Source organism: Thermobia domestica, chromosome 6 (genome assembly GCF_964235325.1).
Source record: "Thermobia domestica chromosome 6, izTheDome1.hap1.1, whole genome shotgun sequence".
Lineage (NCBI taxonomy): Eukaryota > Metazoa > Arthropoda > Insecta > Zygentoma > Lepismatidae > Thermobia > Thermobia domestica.
In genome coordinates, this window is record NC_137459.1 from 8,091,496 (window position 1) to 8,109,582 (window position 18,087).

At 37.9% G+C, this 18,087-nt stretch overlaps 1 pseudogene; it reads right to left on the reverse strand.

The window, feature by feature from the left end:
- Positions 1-2,398: 2,398 nt before the first annotated feature.
- LOC145687111 (histone-lysine N-methyltransferase SETMAR pseudogene) lies at positions 2,399-2,770 on the reverse strand (annotated as a pseudogene).
- Between the last annotated feature and the right edge of the window lie 15,317 nt (positions 2,771-18,087).

An 18,087-nucleotide genomic window follows, 5' to 3' on the forward strand; every position in this document is an offset into this window, starting at 1 on the left:
GACGAAAAACATTGTCCACCCAGATGTTTCCCCTGCATGGTCTCCTTCTTGCTCTCAGGATCCCAATAGTGGATCCAGGTTTCATCCTCTGTCACTAATTGAGCCAAGAATTTGTCCTGGTCCTCCTCAAAGAAGTCCAATAAGTCTTGAGACAGCTGCATCCGACAACCATTCGCTACGCGGCGTAACACAAACACTCTGCTCACGGAGCTCCTCCGTGGCTAAGCGGTTAGCGTACGCGCCTTTAGCGTGGGAGACCCGGCTTCGATTCCCGGCGGGAGCTCATGTGGTTCGGATTCCACGTTAATCTGTAGGTCCACGTTAATCTCATATAGCCTCGCTGCTGAACGGGACGTAAAACTCAAAATCAATCAATCACTCTGCTTACGGGCACCTGTTGCTCTGACTGGCATCAAATTGCGCAGCGGTCTTCCCTACAGTGGCCTTGGCATGCGCGTTAGGCGTCATTACCCTCCGCCCCTCCCTTCCTGTCTAGGTAGATAATTCACTGGACGTCCCTTGTATTTGTATATTGTATTTATCTTCATTTTTAAAATTAGATTAAGCACTAGCGTAGCCATGAACAAATAAAAAAAGGATTGAGTTCTTTTTCAATTAATAGTTCGTTACTGAATTCTCTATGTCTGTGTATCTGTCTGTCTGTCCGTCTGCCTGTTATTTGCGATTTGTTCAACTTTGAACCCTGCATTCGATAGAGCATCAAAAACTATCACAGAAAGTGGTTAAATTTTTTGCGTCACTTTTACCGTTCCCGAGATATTGATCAAAAAATAGCCAACTTCCAGAGATTCAAGGAGCCATACCTTGGGAACCGTAAGTCATAGAGAGACCATATTGGTGTTGATCAATATCTAAAAGGGTGGTAAATATTTGGTACCAAATAGTAATCGGTGGCCACTGTTTAATTGGACACTGGTTTGGTCAATGGCCATCTGGCAAGTGGCCACCAATAAATATCGGTACTAAAATGTTTAATATTCTCTTAGGTATTGACTAACACCAAAATTATCTCTCTATGACTTACCATTCCCGTGATATTGACCAAAAAATGGCCAATTTCTAGATGTTTAAGAAGCCATAGCTCGGGAACCATAAATTGTACAGAGATGATATTGATGTTGATCAATACCTAAGAGGATGGTAAATATTGTTGTAATAATAACCGGTAACCACTGTTCAACTGCCCACTGTTTTCTTTCTTTCTTTTTTTCCTTTCTTTTCTTTCTTTTTTTTTTCTTTTTTCTTTTTTTTTTTTGAAACTATTAATGTTCGTAAACTTTTAACATTTGTACTGTGTGACTTGACAGTTTTATTGTTATATCATGTGCTTAGCTTAGTGGCACTAACATTAATGAATAACACATTGTGCAATGATGTATTATCTAGTAATTAAAAGATGATATATAAATTACTGTTAGTTTTTGCTATAATTTCAATGTTTATGCTCAAATCTAGCGAACATTTTCACCTACAAACGGTTGATTAACCTTTACAGATTTCTGCAATTTTGCATTATTTGTATATATTTGAAGTATATATAGATATTTGTTCCACGTAGATGAATTTCTAATACTAACTCATATACTACTGTACTAATATTATAACAAAGACTACTGGAATCAAATTAATTTATATTTTCATTTCTTTGTTTGTTCATTTTGTCTCCTGGGCCGCGGTGGCTCAGTAGTAGAGCATTCATCTCTAGTACATGGAGTCCTGGGTTAGATTCAAGCTTCCACCAAGTGAGATTTTTGGTGGACAAACACCATGTGTGTGGGTTTTCCTGGAGATCTCCCATTTGCCTCCACTTTCTTCATTTCACCATTTCATTCATTTTTCTTCATTACCGTCTTCTTTAGCCTAGCCGGTATAATCGTCGGACACAAAACTGTAAGATAGCATTTTATTTTTTTTATTATTTTTTTTTATTTTGTCTCTAGACACTCATTGACTTCTTGGGCTTGATATTCTTATCAAAACTCCTAGGCCGTACGTAGCATCTCTTTCTTTTGTTTTTCTCCTCTTGTCGTAATTGTGTCCAAGTGCAAGTAGATCTGCCTTCCACCTTTTTTTTTGAAACATCCCCTTTCTGTTAGCCTTTTTTTTCTATATAATAATGAACAAGTTATGCCAGCTCTCTCAGAAAATACTTTCTTTTGAGTTTTGCTTGGGTTGGCAACTAAGTTCCCGCCGTTTTTAATAATGTTAGTTAAAAAGTTATTTTTCAATACACATATACAAGTAGTTAATCAAGAATGTATTCTCCTTTGTTGTTTACAACGTTTTCCCAACGTTCAACAAGTTTTTCAATACCTCGTTCGTTGTGTCCATGGGTTTCACGGTGACGAGCAAGCAAACCAGCGAAGATTGTGGCTCGTTAATATTTGTTGGTGACACTTAAAGTGTGGGGCACCCATTCTCCACACTTCTGAACTTTGCCAATCGAGTGAAGATGCTTCTCTACAGTAGTGTGGGAGCAATCGATTGTCTCTGCCAGTTCCCTTGTTGTTTGACGCAGATTTTCATGTAAAAGGTGGTTCAATCGCTCTTCATCGAACTCAACTGGACGGTCAGAACGAGGTACGTCTTTGAGGTCAAAATTTCCTTTTTTGAACTTTGCATACCAATCACGGGCGGTTCTTTCAGCTATAGCACCCACTCCATACACAGCACAAATGTTGCGAGCAGCTTCTGCGGCCTTGGAACCTTGATTAAAGGCAAAAAAGAAGGAGTTGTCGAAAATGCACATTCTTCTCAACTTGAGATTCCATGTTAATGATCTGTATATAAGAAGAAAATGTATCTTAGTAGCAAAAAAACATATTTAGGTAGAACAATATATTCTCTTTTGAATGATGTACAACTTCGTGCCAAAAGTATTTAATGTCATACAGATGTTTCCAATTTAGAAAAACGGCGGGAACTTAGTTGTCAACCCAATAGATTCCGGATAGTGATAAAGCCATACTATCAAAGAGAAATACATTCTACATCGATCAAGCTGAAGAATAATACAAGCCAAAGCCGACGATTTATTTGTAACTTGGGAGGGGGGGGGGCATGCAGATGTGTGTTTGGTTGCAGACAATGGTCTAACAAGGCACATATGAAGATATTAAGACAAATTCAAATTATGCCAAATATTGTAAAGTACATATAACAATAACAATACATATAAAAAACATATTCATAAAAATACATGGTGAGCCCACACGAGCATTACGGGGCCCGCCCTCCCCCAGGATCGGCACTCTTGACACAAGCAGCCACTGTAGTATTAACAATCCATCCGTAGTATCTACGCCACTTATGCGCATTTTGCTGCATTAATATTTCAGGTTTCCTTTCTTCGTCTGTAACATCCATGGTTTGATACATCAAGAAACTAATATAACACCTGACGACTTCTTAGGAACATACTATACCGTAGTGATGGAAAACCAAAAAAAAAAAAAAAAAAAAAAAAGAATGAATGCGCTTTACTAGATTTTAGATGTTGCATTTCTGGTGGAATTTCCACTTTTTTTTGTATGGTTTCAACATATGTGATATCCACAGCTAGCAGTGGCGTAGGGAAGGGGGGGCCCAGAGGGGCCGCCCCCCCCCCCCAAAGCGGTCCGACAATGTACTTTGGTACTTTGATGTTTGTAATTTTTTTATATATTTTTATGTTTATATATTTTTTTGTTTGTAATTTTTCTATATGTACCTATAACAGAACTTGCCCCCCCCCCAAACACACATCCTGGCTACGCTACTGACAGCTAGTAATTCCTGAACTAAAGGAGAACTTGTAAAAAAAAAAAAGTCTCCTACAATGTTTTGGCTCGTGTTTACCGATGTTTTAGTTAGTTCCCTTACAACTCGACCATCTTTGTTGATTGGTTGTTTTCCAAAATATACTAGTCCAATCAAAGGAAATCCATCTTAGAGATTTTTGCCTTGTGATATTCCTGTGACCTCAATATCATGAACTAATGATAACATCATACTACGCTTTCTTTCATCCCCACTTACTGTACGGGAATTTATTGTGGGGTAACTCTACTGGAGCTCGTTCTATCTTGAAATGGCAAAAGAGAGCGGTTAGGTGTATTAAAGGCTTACCAGACAGTGTCCTATAGGGAATTGTTTAAAAAAATTATCGAATCATGACTGTACCATCTATATACGTTTACAACTGTTTAATGTTTGTAAAAGAAAACCCTGATTTGTTTACTGTACGTGCAAATATACATGAATATAATACTAGGTCTAAGTTTAGCATTGATACTCCACATGTTAGATTATGTAAGACACAAAAAATTTACAAATATCATCATCAGCATAGGTATTCTGCCTTTATTGGCAGGTCACTTGCCGCAGCTGAGAAGCTTCCATGCTCCACGGTCCTCCGCTAACCTTTTCGTCTTCGCGTATGATCTTTCTGTTTTAATATCATCCATTGATTGTAGTCTCTTTCGCCCCCTCCCTCTCTTTCCCACCACCATACCCTCTAGGATGTCCCTCATAATACAATCTCTTCTTAGGCAATGTCCCAACCAGTTTCTCTTCCTCTTCCTAATAATATCTAAAAGTGTTATTTTCTCACCCACCATTTCTAACACTCTCTCATTCGTTTTCCGCTCGACCCAACTAACTCTTTCCATTCTTCTCCACACCCATTTCGAAGGCTTCCAGTCGATTTTCGTCACCCTTACGCAATGTCCACGTTTCCGCCCCATACAGTACAACACTCCACACGAAGCATTTTATGAGTCTTTTTCTCAACTCTTTGTTCAAGGTCCCACAAAACAGACTTTTCTTTCTTTTAAAGGCTTCTTTCGCCATTCCTATCCTTGCTTTTATTTCACGTTCGCATTTCATGCCATTACTAAGAACACTACCCAGGTATCGAAAACTATTCACTTGTTCTATTTTCTCCTCTACTACTTTTATATTTGACACAGACCCCTTCGTTCCAATCACCATGGCTTTTGTCTTTCTAACATTTATTTTCATCCCATATTCTTCAAAGCCCTTTCTCATTTTTTCTAACATTTTATTGATTTTATTTTCAGATTCTGCAACAAGCGCCATATCGTCTGCAAATCTTATACATCTAATCATTCTACCTCCTACCGAAATGCCATCATCATCATGTAGGCTCTTTTTCACTATTTCTTCTAGATAGACATTAAATAGTGTTGGCGAGAGGCAGCATCCTTGTCGAACTCCCTTTCCAATTGCACTCTCTTCCGTCAGTTCTTCCCCTATCCTTACACTTACTTGTTGGTTCATGTATAAGTTTCTTATGAGTCTTCTATCTTTCCATTCCAACCCTATCTTTGTTAGAACTCCCAACAACAATTCCCAATTCACGCGGTCAAAAGCCTTTTCTAGATCAATAAATACAACATACACCTCTTTCCCTTTTTCTATAAATCTTTCACCGATCACCCTTAATAACCCAATAGAATCTCTTGTGCCCTTGCCTCTTCTGAACCCGAGCTGCTCTTCCTCAACATCTTTATTTGTTCTTCCATATAACCTTCTGTTCAGTATTCGGAGCAGAATTTTAGCTGCATGAGATATGAGACTAATAGTTCTATAATCCTCACATCTCTTTGGGTTCGATTTCTTAGCCATCGGTATCATGATCGTTTTCAGAAAGTCTCTTGGCCATTCTCCTGTTTCATATATTTCATTGCATAGTCGCCACAATTCTTTCTTTCCCTTGTCTCCTATATTTTTAATGAATTCAATTGGTATGTTATCTATTCCTGTTGCCTTTCCATTCCTAATCTCGGATATAGCCTTTTCAAACTCATCCCGAAGAATACTAAATCCTTTATCATCCTCGCCTACTTCATTTTCCACTTCAACATTTAGGCTACACGGTCTATCCCTACTCTCATATAAGTCTTCAACGTATTCTTTCCACCTTCCTATGACCTCATTTCTCTCGCTGACTACCTTCCCATTCTTATTTTCTACTGCCATCATAATACTCCCTTGTTTTCTCCGAAATTCCATAGATTTCACCTCCTTGTACATTTCCTCATATTTCCCAACTCTTTCTAATTCTTCTATGTCCTCGCATTTTCTTTTGTAAAACTCTTCCCTCGCTTTGTCTGTTTCTCTTCGTAATTCATTATTTAACTTTCTGTACATCTTTCTGCCCTCTTCTGTATCAACCTGTTTCCACATCTTCCTCTCCCTCATTTTCTGCAACATCTGCTCCGTAACCCATGGTTTCTTAGCAGTTTTGTGCTCGCGGTAACCTACTGTTTCTTCTGCAGCCTGCTGTAAGCAACGTTTAATATGTTCCCACCGTGCGTTAGTACCTGTGGCTATCTTTTCCTCGTTTGAACATTTTTCTTCGAATTTTTCAGCGAAAAGATTTCTTATTTCCTTGTTTTTCAACTTTTCAGTGTTCAACACTTTGTTACCTACTTTTCTTCTGCCTACATTTTTCAGTTGAATATCTACTTCGGCCAGCACAAGATTATGATCAGAGAAAATATCAGCCCCGGGAAGGGTCTTAGCGTTCTTTAAGCTATTCCGATACCTGTCCTGAATCATAACATAGTCTATCTGATATAATGGTATAATAATCTTTAGTTTGCTTCCTCAAACTACAGAATATTCATTGTAATATTCATTTTTATTGTCATCATCATTATTATTATTATTATTATTATTATTATTATTATTATTATTATTATTATTATTATTATTATTATATTTATTTCTTGTATATTATCTTCTATTATTATATGTATTAATTTTATTCCTGACGAAATCTATTACAACATGTAGTTGTTCAATGATTAATAAAGTATTCTATTATTTCGCGCACTTTGATTCGTAGATCACTCAAAAAATCGTGGATTTTGCCAATCATTTCGGAGGAAGTAACTTTCACTGGACGTCCCAAATGATGTTTATCATTTGTGGATGTACGACCACATTTAAACTCATTTTTTAAATTGTAAACGGTCGCAAATCTAGGTGGAGACGTGCCATGAATTTCAGCCAACTCGACTTCGATCTCTTTCTGTGTTAAACCTTTTAAATAGAAATGTTTGATAACCGAGAGAAACTTTTTTTTTTTTTTTTTGGATATACACAAGTTTGTTTCTTCAATTGAGTATTTTAATGAAACCACGTAACGGATACAGCTGAAACTTTAACAACATTCTAGTGAAGAAGTATGCTCCTTTACATTACGAAATCGTTCGTTTCCGACCGATCGTCATTTTGGACAAATACAAGGATCGGTCATTTTCGACCCATCAGCACAATAACTAATGTAGCAGCGGCTATCCTGTAACTAGAATTTCTGCGTACTAAACCAACAGAAAGGTCTCAAGGAACACATTAGAGTAGTTTGGTTCACCAGTTGTAACCCAAACAAAGATAAAGTGGTACCTTCCCTCCCCCTCTTTGTTTCATTCCTTCAAGTTCGCTTTGTGGTCGCTTGCTCATAAAATATTTCTCTTGTCACGTCGAGATTTCTTCTAATTGTGTTGTGAGCAACTCAAGCTTATATTTAGAGGTATCGAATGATGTTGAGAAAAGGGAACAATTGTGTGTAAGTGAGTGTTTCTGCCCAAACACTCTACACTCTATACAAAATTAAAAAAAAATGGCCAAACGAAACCAAAAGTGACTGTAAGGCCCGTTACACAGTCAAGCGGAGCTCCGCGCTCCGTCTTCCGCCCTCCGCACTACGCGTGTGTGCTTACACAGTCATCCGTAGCTACGCGCTACGCGTCACGTGATTATATACAGGATTCTTCTCAGTCAGTGTTGCGAGTCAACATGAAAAGTTCGAAATGACAATAGTGTTTTTTTAATATTTCTGTAAGAAGAGAAAACGAAAAACACAGAAAAATAAATGTCTCAAGATTCATCCCTTAGTTTCTCAAAGAAGTCTGAAGGGAGCTTTTGTGTCTGTATATATAGATTTGCGAGAAGACGAGAAGAAGTACTTCAGTAATTTCCGTACGTCAATTCAGTCGTTCGATGACCTAATTGAAAAAATTCCATCGAAATTATAAAATGAAGTTTAAATAGGATCCATATGCACGCTCTTAAAATACAGCACTTTTCTTTAAAGAAAAGAAACTGTTTTTTTTTAAAAAAAAACGTGTTAAAAAACTTAACAGATACTGTTTTTTAACAAATGAAAATAACGAATGTTTGTACATTTGGTTAGAACTTCACATCCAATCACTTTTCATCCAATCAACTATTTAATAATAGAGATAAATTATTTGCCTCAATTTATCTTTTTTCATTGTCCATACCTTCATTTCTACAAAAAAAAAAAACATTTACATATCTCGTTCCATGCCTGTTCACGAATGTCACGCTTTTTGTATTCCTCACAAGAGAGATCGCATTAACATGGTGTTAATTTAACCTCCGTGATAATTGAAACTGAAACTGTAATTTGAAATTTGTTGAAAGAAAGACGAAAAATTACAATAGTCACGTACTGTTAACAATGGTACATTAAAGGCACCACATGTACAGTTCCAATTAAGCAAAGGCATTAATTGGAAGTTCCAGTTAAACGAAGACATTATAGCTAAATTAAAAATAGCACTAAAAAATACGAAAATAGTATTATAGAACAGTATAAAATATTATCTAGCAACTCACTATCAAAACTAAGAAAATAAATCTGGATCAATTTTCATTTTGCTTTTGCTACCATGCACGTTTCTTTTTAAATTTTAAAGAAAAGTGGCTGCTCCGCGCGCGGAGTTCCGCTTGACTATGTAAGCACCCATTTGCTCAATGGCCTTATCTGCCTCGCGGAGCGCGGATAGGGCCACGCGGAGGCTGCTCCGCGCGCGGAGGCCTCCGCGTGACTATGTATGCACCCATAAGAATCAATAGAACAATCTTGCCACGCGGGACTCCGCACGCGGAGCTCCGCGTGACTTTGTAACGGGTCTAAAGGCAGGTCACGATCACATTGTGAACAGCAAATTGTTTATGTTTCTTTGCATGTGCAATTCTTATGGATATGAATAGTGTTTCCAACTCATATCATTTTCCACTCGTCAATACTTTAAAAAAATACAGGCTAAAAAGATAATTTAGAAGGAAAGTTTTACATGGATTGTAACATCAAATAATGGAACTCAAGGAATAAATAGCATATATTGTTCCTGTCAGTATATTTGAGGAGTGGCGGGGAGAGAAAGTTTAGTTTCCTTACCTAAAAGAAAACTTACAGTTACAACAATACTAATAACGCATAAAACATTAAAAATTTCGTATATATAAATAACTAAAATACAAAATAGGGACATTGATTAACACACTACTTTTCGTTTCATGCGTTTATCATAATTATCAGTGATGTTATTGACCTGTTTGACAACCCTTACGAAAACGCTTTAAATAGCGCCGTGTAAAGGGCTTTGTGTCATTTAAATACCCTTGTAGTGTAAAGGTAGCAAACCCTTTTCGATACTACAAGTATCATCTTTCAAATTTTCTAAGGACTTATTGAATAACCCTCGTAGCTAACTATCTAGAAACCGACTGAACTCTACCAAATATAGTAGTCTAGTCTGAGGATTCGGGAATTCTCTTCACTTAATATATTTGTAACTAAATATCCCCACCCCCCACTAATAAGTTACTGAGAATAAATATAGTTATACTTGTCAGGCGTTTACAAATTAATTACAGCAATTCATATGTAATTAACCGGGAAACTAGTGATATGGACACACACACGCACACCAAACTATAGTCAATTGAGTTGTCTCAAGCCAAATCGAATTAACTACTGTACATTTTCATGCTAAGGGAAATTCGCCTTTATGGAAACAGTAGCAATTTGAAAAGAACGGCTGTAGAGAAACAAATATATATCAAAATAGTTTGTTTTTGTTATAATAATAATAATAATAATAATAATAATAATAATAATAATAATAATAATAATAATAATAATAATAATAATAATAATAATAATAATCTACTCAATGATACCTTTATTATTTAACTTGTCTGAAACCTGAGTGCACTAATTATATTTTCGCCGATTTCTGAATTTTAGTATAAAATGATTTGCGTATGGCATGTTTCTCAACAAACTTTACATCATAATACACTTAGTGTAGAACTTGACCCAAAAATCACGTGAAGCAGATTTCCAAATGACAGCAGATAACCAAGAAAGTTCTGTCGCTTTTTGTGGAAGTTGTGTTCCATTGACTCTCACAACGTGAGTTGAAAGCGAATGGAGATAACGCGAAGGTCAGTTGTGTGGGTACTACCTTGTTGTGGCAGTTCAGTTACACCGTGAACTTGCGTAAAGGAAGAGTGAACGTGGAACCTCCACAGAGCGTCATAAGGGTGTGCATGCCATACGAGTTCAAACTGGCGTCAAACGCCGTTGCAGCGGCACGGAAGATAGGCCAGGCTTTGGTGAGGGTGTCGTGATTATGCGGACAGTGCACTGCTGGTTTAACAAGTTTAACGACGGTGACGAAACACTCGAAGACGCACCACGTACTGAAAGTCCAACACATGTACAAAATAAAGATCTCCAGGCAGCAATTGAGGCGAACAGTGGCCAGACTTGTCAGGAACTGGAACTACAATTCAGTGTGAGTGTAGTGGACCTCCATCAACTTGAGAATCACTACAAGTTGGGTCGATGGGTTCTACATTACTTGACTCTGGGCCAGAAGGGAACGCGAACAGACATCTGTGTTTCTTTGCTGTCTCGTCTGAGGAAGGAGCCATTTCTGGACAGGGTGTTGACATGTGACGAGAAATGGGTCCTTTACGAAGTTCCACGTAGCCGTCATCATTGATTAACATCCCACGAACCTGTTGCAAAACAGCCGAAACCAGCACTGCACAGAAGAAGGACCTCCTGTGTGTTTGGTGGACTTCTGGCAGCATCGTGCATAGAGAACTGTTACCAACTGGTCAGAGCATCAATGCAGCTGTGTACTTTCAGCAGTTGAGCCGTGTTCATGAAAAAAATCAAAACTCTTTAGCCAGCACTTCTGAATCGCAAAGCGGTTTTCCTGTTACAGGACAACGTTAAGCCCCACGTGGCTAGGATAAGCCGGGACACCATTCTATTCCTTGGATGGGAAACACTATTGCATCCACCATACTCCCCGGAGATTGCACCGTCCGATTATCACCTGTTCCGTTTATTGGACCAATTCAAATCCCTAGAAGAGGTGCAAAATGCACTTGATATCTTCTTTGTTTCACGGCCCACCAATTTTTACAGCGATGAAATCCATATCCTTCCAGAACGTTGTCAGAAGGTCGTTGATACTGATGGGGACTATGTTTGATCTTTCAGGTATGTCTTAAGTGACATATCGATATTCGAAGTTGGTTGGTGAAAATCCACAGAACTTTCTTTCTTTATTACCTTTATAGTCACTGTTTCATAAGGGTTAATTTCCCATAGCAAGAAAAGAAAACGTTAGTTCCATCTGGCTTCATATTGCACAATTAAGAATGACAACTGAGTATCCATGATTCCACATAGTTCATTAATTATGAATGTTCAAATAAGTGAATTTTCTATGTCGAAGCATTCCAGTGTGTGAAGTTTTTTTTTTTTAATATTGTCTCTTTTCTATTTTAATTGTGATGGTTTCACACCTGGTCTAGCCGAGATCCAACGTGAGGTAAAAAAAAAATAAAGAAAAAAATAGAGTTACTACCCTATAACGCTACTGGCGTATAATCTTATGGAACTTAGCCTCCTTGTGGCTAACTAGTTAGGATACAAACCTTCGCTGCAAGAGGCATGGGTTCGATCCCTGACAGGAGGTCATATAGTTCGTATCTCACGTTAAGCTTGAAGTCCACGTCTCATATAGTCTATCCGTTGAAAAGGGGTGTTAAACTAAAACAAAACAAACCTTACATTTGTATAGTTTAATGTATCTTTTCAGTGCAAATATATTACATGAGATCTCGACCTAAATTTACATCTGAACGTCATCGGGTAATAAACTGAAGTCTCCCACATGAAACAAAAGGGCGTTAACCATATGAGACTTTTTAAAAAAACTAACAAACTAGCTAACTCTTTGGCCTATGGAACCCGGATGTTCAATGCCGCGTTCACAAAAGCCCTCCATTGTCTTCTGTTCTTAGCTAACTGGATCCAGTTTCTACTTTGTATTCCTAATTCTGCGAAATCCATTTTAATATTGTCTTCCCATCTGCGCCAAGGTCTTCCAAATGGTCCTTTACCGGTTGGTCTTCCAGACAAGACTTTGAAAGCGTTTCTAATTTCTTCCATCCTAGCTACATGACCTGCCCATCTAAGGCTTCTAGAATTGATGACCCTAACAATGTTCGGTAAATGATAGAAATTACGTAGTTCCTCGTTATGAAGTGTCCCCCATTGCATATTCCCGTTCCTTTTGTGTTCGAATATTCGTCTCAGGATCTTGTTCCCAAATACTTTCAGTCTATGTTTTTCCCTTATAGTAAGCGACCACATTAGGCAATCATACAGTACAACAGGAATTATTATGGTTTTATATATTTTAAGCTTCAAATTTCTTGGCAGAATTCGAGATGACAAAACATTTTAAACTGAATAATAGCACGAATTCCCATTTGAGACTTGTTTCTTAAAAAAAAAAAAAAAAAAAAAACTGACATAAGACGGTAGATGCTTGAAATGAATTCTAACAAAATAGACAATAGGTAGAGAAATGCAACAGACTATGTGATGTTTATTTTTGAACGTGGTTAAGGGAGCACTATTTATCCTGAAAAGAAAATAATAATAATAATATGTTCTTTTACCATATTTTCGCGTAAGGGAGAAATATCTTTATATCATACCTCATATGATAGCGGATCGTCGGCCACGAAAATTGGAAAATGTATCAACAAAGAAACCGCTTAAAGCTGGGAAGTGGCCGTGGTGGAAGAAATAGCGTTCTCTTTTATCGGAACAAAAGCCGGATCATATTTGATTCGAGCCAGACGAAGCCTGTTTTAAAAAAAAGAAAAGAAAAGAAAAAAAGAAAGAAAAGAAAAAGAAAAAAGTAATAAAAGCGTAGCAACGAAATAGAACTTGACAAAGAAGAGTTGATGCTTCACGAAAAAGAAATGAACTAAATTATATCTCCTCTTGTCCAACTACATCGTCAGTTTATAAATGTATTTGTTTTAGCATTCGTATGTTTCCATTATTACAAAGAAACAAAAAGTTTCCGTTAAATTCAGAGAAAAGATTTTGTTTTAAAAGAATCGTTTGTCAAATATATTATCCTATAAATGATTGTTTTCCACGACTATCACAGCCCAGTTAATTTTTAACGTTAATCCACTCATATAAGTGGCTGTGTTGCATTGCTATATATTATTAGGTTTCCTTCACACTGGGATCGTGTAAGCCACTCGCGTGAGCCCTTCCTGTGAATCTGTAGTGTGAAGTCATTGAACACTTCTGAGCCTCTCAACAGATTGTGACACCAAAATGTCAGCCCTACTAGAGCCAGAAGAAGCTGCAGCTTTATTCTTGGCGTTAAATTGCAAGAAAAGGAGATATTGAACATATAGATATAGGACAAGAAGATATAAATTTATCCTATAAATCGATCAAGACTGGAACAAGGTTCATTTTACAGTCTGTTTCCTAAACTGAGAGAAGATGGAAGATTTTTTTAAAATTACTTCAGGATGTCTATATCTTCGTTTGACGAACTGTATAATAGTATAAGGTGTGCATTTCATCAGAGTAACACCAAAAAGAGAAAATTTTCAACATCACACTTTTCTCCATTTCAACGGAGTATACGCTCATCTGTGAAGGGCTCTTATAAGACTGCGTGTTCTTTTCTGCCAGCAGCCCGCTCAAGCCAGCTACTAGCAGAGTGATCTTTATAGCAGCTCAGAGAAGCGGATCATTTGCACCGAAGCGCAGGTGTGAAGGCGTACATATAAGACAATATAAAGCTAGCAGCTGCAGAGTGTCATTACAATTATTGTGAGTTTATGCTGAAAGGGAAGAAGACTATCATCAAAGCAACATAGAATGTGTATCGGTGCTGAGAAAACCCACCCGTTAAAGGGGAAGAGTACAATAGAAAATGGCCGTCCGAAAAGGGTTAATATAGCTTGGACTTAAAATGTAACGTAATGACCGAGTGATTTTGCTCGGAAAAACTTCCAAGGCTTTGACGTTAGGTAGTGCTTTTGAATTTTCCAAAAAAAAAAAAAAAAAAAAACTCTTTAAAACACAAAACGAAAACGTTTTATTTAATAGATAAATAAAATTGTTAAAGTCAACAAAAGAGAAAGTTTGATATCAGACCATAACATGAATATTTTGATTTTATTTGTTTATTTAGGTATACATATTTCTGACCATTACCTTATATGGACTTAAGCCCGTCACGTGTGACGGATGAAGTAACTCAGCGAGCACATTATCAGGAGAAAGAGAGAAGGAAGGAGCAACCTACGGCTTGTACGTTCCCGGCATTTGCCTAGCGTGAATAAGCAAAACCCACGAAAATACTCATTCAGGATGGCTGGCTTAAAAAGGCTATTAAACCTTTTCGACGAATGTCCCCACGGGAAATCGAACCTGGGAGTGCTCGCACCAAAGACGAGAGCTTTAGCTACTTTGCTACACGGGGCAGATTTTCTATAACACGTCAATATTTCACTCATTCATTAATTGCTACATTGTATTTTCTTGCTGGCATAGTATACACATACACAGGCGCTAATATTTTATGTATTAAAACTCACCTTCCCAAGCAGTTTACTTACAAGGTAAGATTTATAACCGAATACAATGATGCTTTTCACTGCAAAGCTTAGTGCTTGTTTCTGTGTCATATATCAAGGTTATATGTGCCCTGGTGTTTCATAAGTTACCAAGCTCTGGCTACTCAGAATTTTATCTCCGCTGCGATGTTTCAAAGGAATTTTGCAAAAGATTTATATCGTCGACACTAAATACACAAACGAATGTCCTTGGTTACAGTATTCGTAGCTTGCATTCCGAGTGGAAAGAAAGACATGTTGAAAGAAGCCTTTCGTAAATAATTTAATTTGTGTAATTTTTTCAACGTCGTTTACTTCGGGAAATAGCATATGCATAAGTAAACGAATGTAATGTATTACAAAGGAATAATTGAATTTAAAGTTGCATTATCTTGCTGTTGTCAACATTTTAATGCATAACAATAGTAGTATTCCAATTGAACAAGTAAGCGGCTAGATTAGGAGGATTAGAAATTAGATGTCTGTGCTTTCACCATCTATGATAATGTTAGTCTGTGACATATGAAGGATGTTGTCCCTCAGCGATCTCACTATCCGGGGAAAGGAAAGGAACAAAGGATTGGGGAAGGAAGGAAGCGGTCTGGGACCTATATGTTAGATACCACACCGGCATTTGCCTGGTGTGAATGAGAACAATCCAGGAAAATCTCATTCAGGATGGATGGTATGAAAGAGCTTCTATACTTTCTTAACCGAGTGTAACTCAAACAGCAACTACGCTACGAACTGCTAAAGAGCTTTCCTTTACTGGACGTGATCCCCTGTTTGAAGTGCGAGTACAGCATTGGAAAACGTTGTCCTACGATCCATAGACTCCGGTCTAGAAAGCCAGAAACCATGCCGATTCGTTGATCACGTGTCTTTCAGATTACCATGACTTACCTGCTTGGTCATAACCCTTCATGGACTGTCAGAGACTTGCACATACTTGCCAACTTTTCGAAGAGAAAAGGATTAGGATTCTAGATTTCTGGGCTTTCGGCATCTACAGCCATTTAGACCGTCACGTATACGAGGGATGACGTCCCTCGGCGAGCACACTATCCGGAGAGAGAGAGAAGGAAGAAAGGATGGGGAAGGAAGGAAGAAGCCTGGGACCATTATATCAGGTACCATCCCGGAATTTGACTGGTGTAAATGAAGGAAACCCAGGAAAAAAACTCACTCAACCTGTGACACTTTTTCGACCGAGTGGCCCCACCGCGGATCGAACCCAGGACCGCTCGCACCAAAGGCAAGAGCGTTAGCGACTATGTTCAAAGAGAAAAGTCTGACACCCTAGCAAGTAATGATAAGAAAAAGAAACCGAAATTATACACTTAACGTGTACTTCATGCATGGAATATGTTACAAAATTTCCGCTTTATCTTTTCTTATAATCTATTTTTTTTATTGTCTTGTTTTCTTATTGCTATCTTCTTTTACTGTTATTCTATTGACTTGTTATTCCCAGCAAGAACTACGTGGTTCGGATCCCAGCTAGCTGTTGCTAAACCTAAATCCATCCATCTATGTTGAGAGTTTTTCTGACGAATTGTTTCTAAAGTAAGCTCCGGGAGTAAAGAGTAACCCCTGCTCCTACATCATGAAGTAAAAAATCTTGAGATGAGTCTGTACAATTGTATGAATTTGGATGGCAACCGCCGTTGATCATTAGAAAGTAAATATGTTAGAACTATGAAATAAAGTAAATAGATGCGCGTGATTTTGTTACGAAATTACATGTTCAACGCATTTTATCTGATCCCAAACGGTTATCGTCGAATGTGCATGATTAAAAGAAGCACTCTTATTAGCCAAATTAAAAAGATCTCAATGATTTACCCTGATTTACTCCCCTGCAAGGCAGGTTTACTTCTTCACTTCCGTGACCAAGTCGGAAGAGCACGCGCCTAGTAATCATAACGTTGGTGATTAACGCTCACAACGGGGTAATTTTATATTGGTTTTTGGACTCATCTTGATGTAAACAAATCACACATATAAGCGATTTAATATATTTTGGGGGAATAATTTTGTGGTTGATTGACGTTTCATCGCTTCTCTGCCGCTGGTGGTATAATTTTCAAAACAGAAGTGGGGCCACCGCGGATCGTCGCTTCGGGACTACCAATTTTGAGGTAGATGTTGCTAGTTGCCCATCGGTGGTCCACCGACGCTTACGGCATGGGAACGTCATTACGTAATCAAATCAGGGAAATTAACAACATTCTGATCAAAATGCAGCAACATTTCAAGCTAGGACGAAATCAACAGATAATTAAACAAGACAAGGTCGATGAACGGGCATTTAACGATTCAATATTAGTCTTCCTACTTCTGACTTTCTAGACTAGAGTACGCTGCTCTTAGTTCTTCTAATTCCGCAACTACCCTCACACAAATTGTATTGTTGCGTATCGTGAGAAAGAAACGTATGTAGAAAAGAAATTGCAAAGATTGGGTAAAAGAAAGAAGTTTCTGGAAGATGGAGATTCACCAATACCAGTGACGACGAAATGCAACGCATCCACGACAGATACGAGTAAAACTGATTGGCTCCATCTACCAGAAGTACTTGAGCCATGCAAACAGTCAGGCAAGATAAGACGAGCTTCCTTGGCATACAGAGAAATGGACAACGATAATGCGGAGACAGCAGTCTTTTATCTGGAGCACGCAACGACTCTTTCCAACAGTTTGGTATGGTAACACACAAAACAAAGAAAACTCTGTTCATATACTTTTCTTCTGCACATCCATAATATTATATCGATGAGAACATACTATGACTCTGACGCAAGTACTGAAATATTACCTTTTTGTAATGCGTATCATAGAAATGGAAAATGCCATAGGAAAAAAATAGCGTATTTTTTATTTCTGCATGATTCAGATGAAATGTTACAAAAAAAATGTAGATATATTGGGTGTCCTAAAATTCGCGCAAGATTTGAATTTTGTGCCACTTGTGCGGTAATGTCTTGGCAAAAGAATTTTTAAAAAAAGACAGTGTGACAGCGGGCAGTTCAGGGATATTAAAATCGGAGCTCTAGACAAAAGAACAACGCGTTTCGGTGATCAGAACTGGAAGCCCAGATCATGCGATCTAACCCCATTGTATTTGGGGGGGGGGCTTTAAGGAGGAAATTTAGCGCTGTATCAACAAAATCAAGCCGTATTTGTGCAAAACGATCATGCAAAATTTCAACAGAAGAGTGCGTATGTGCCAGCAAAGCCGTAGAGACCATTTACCCGATATGCTGTTCCATACAT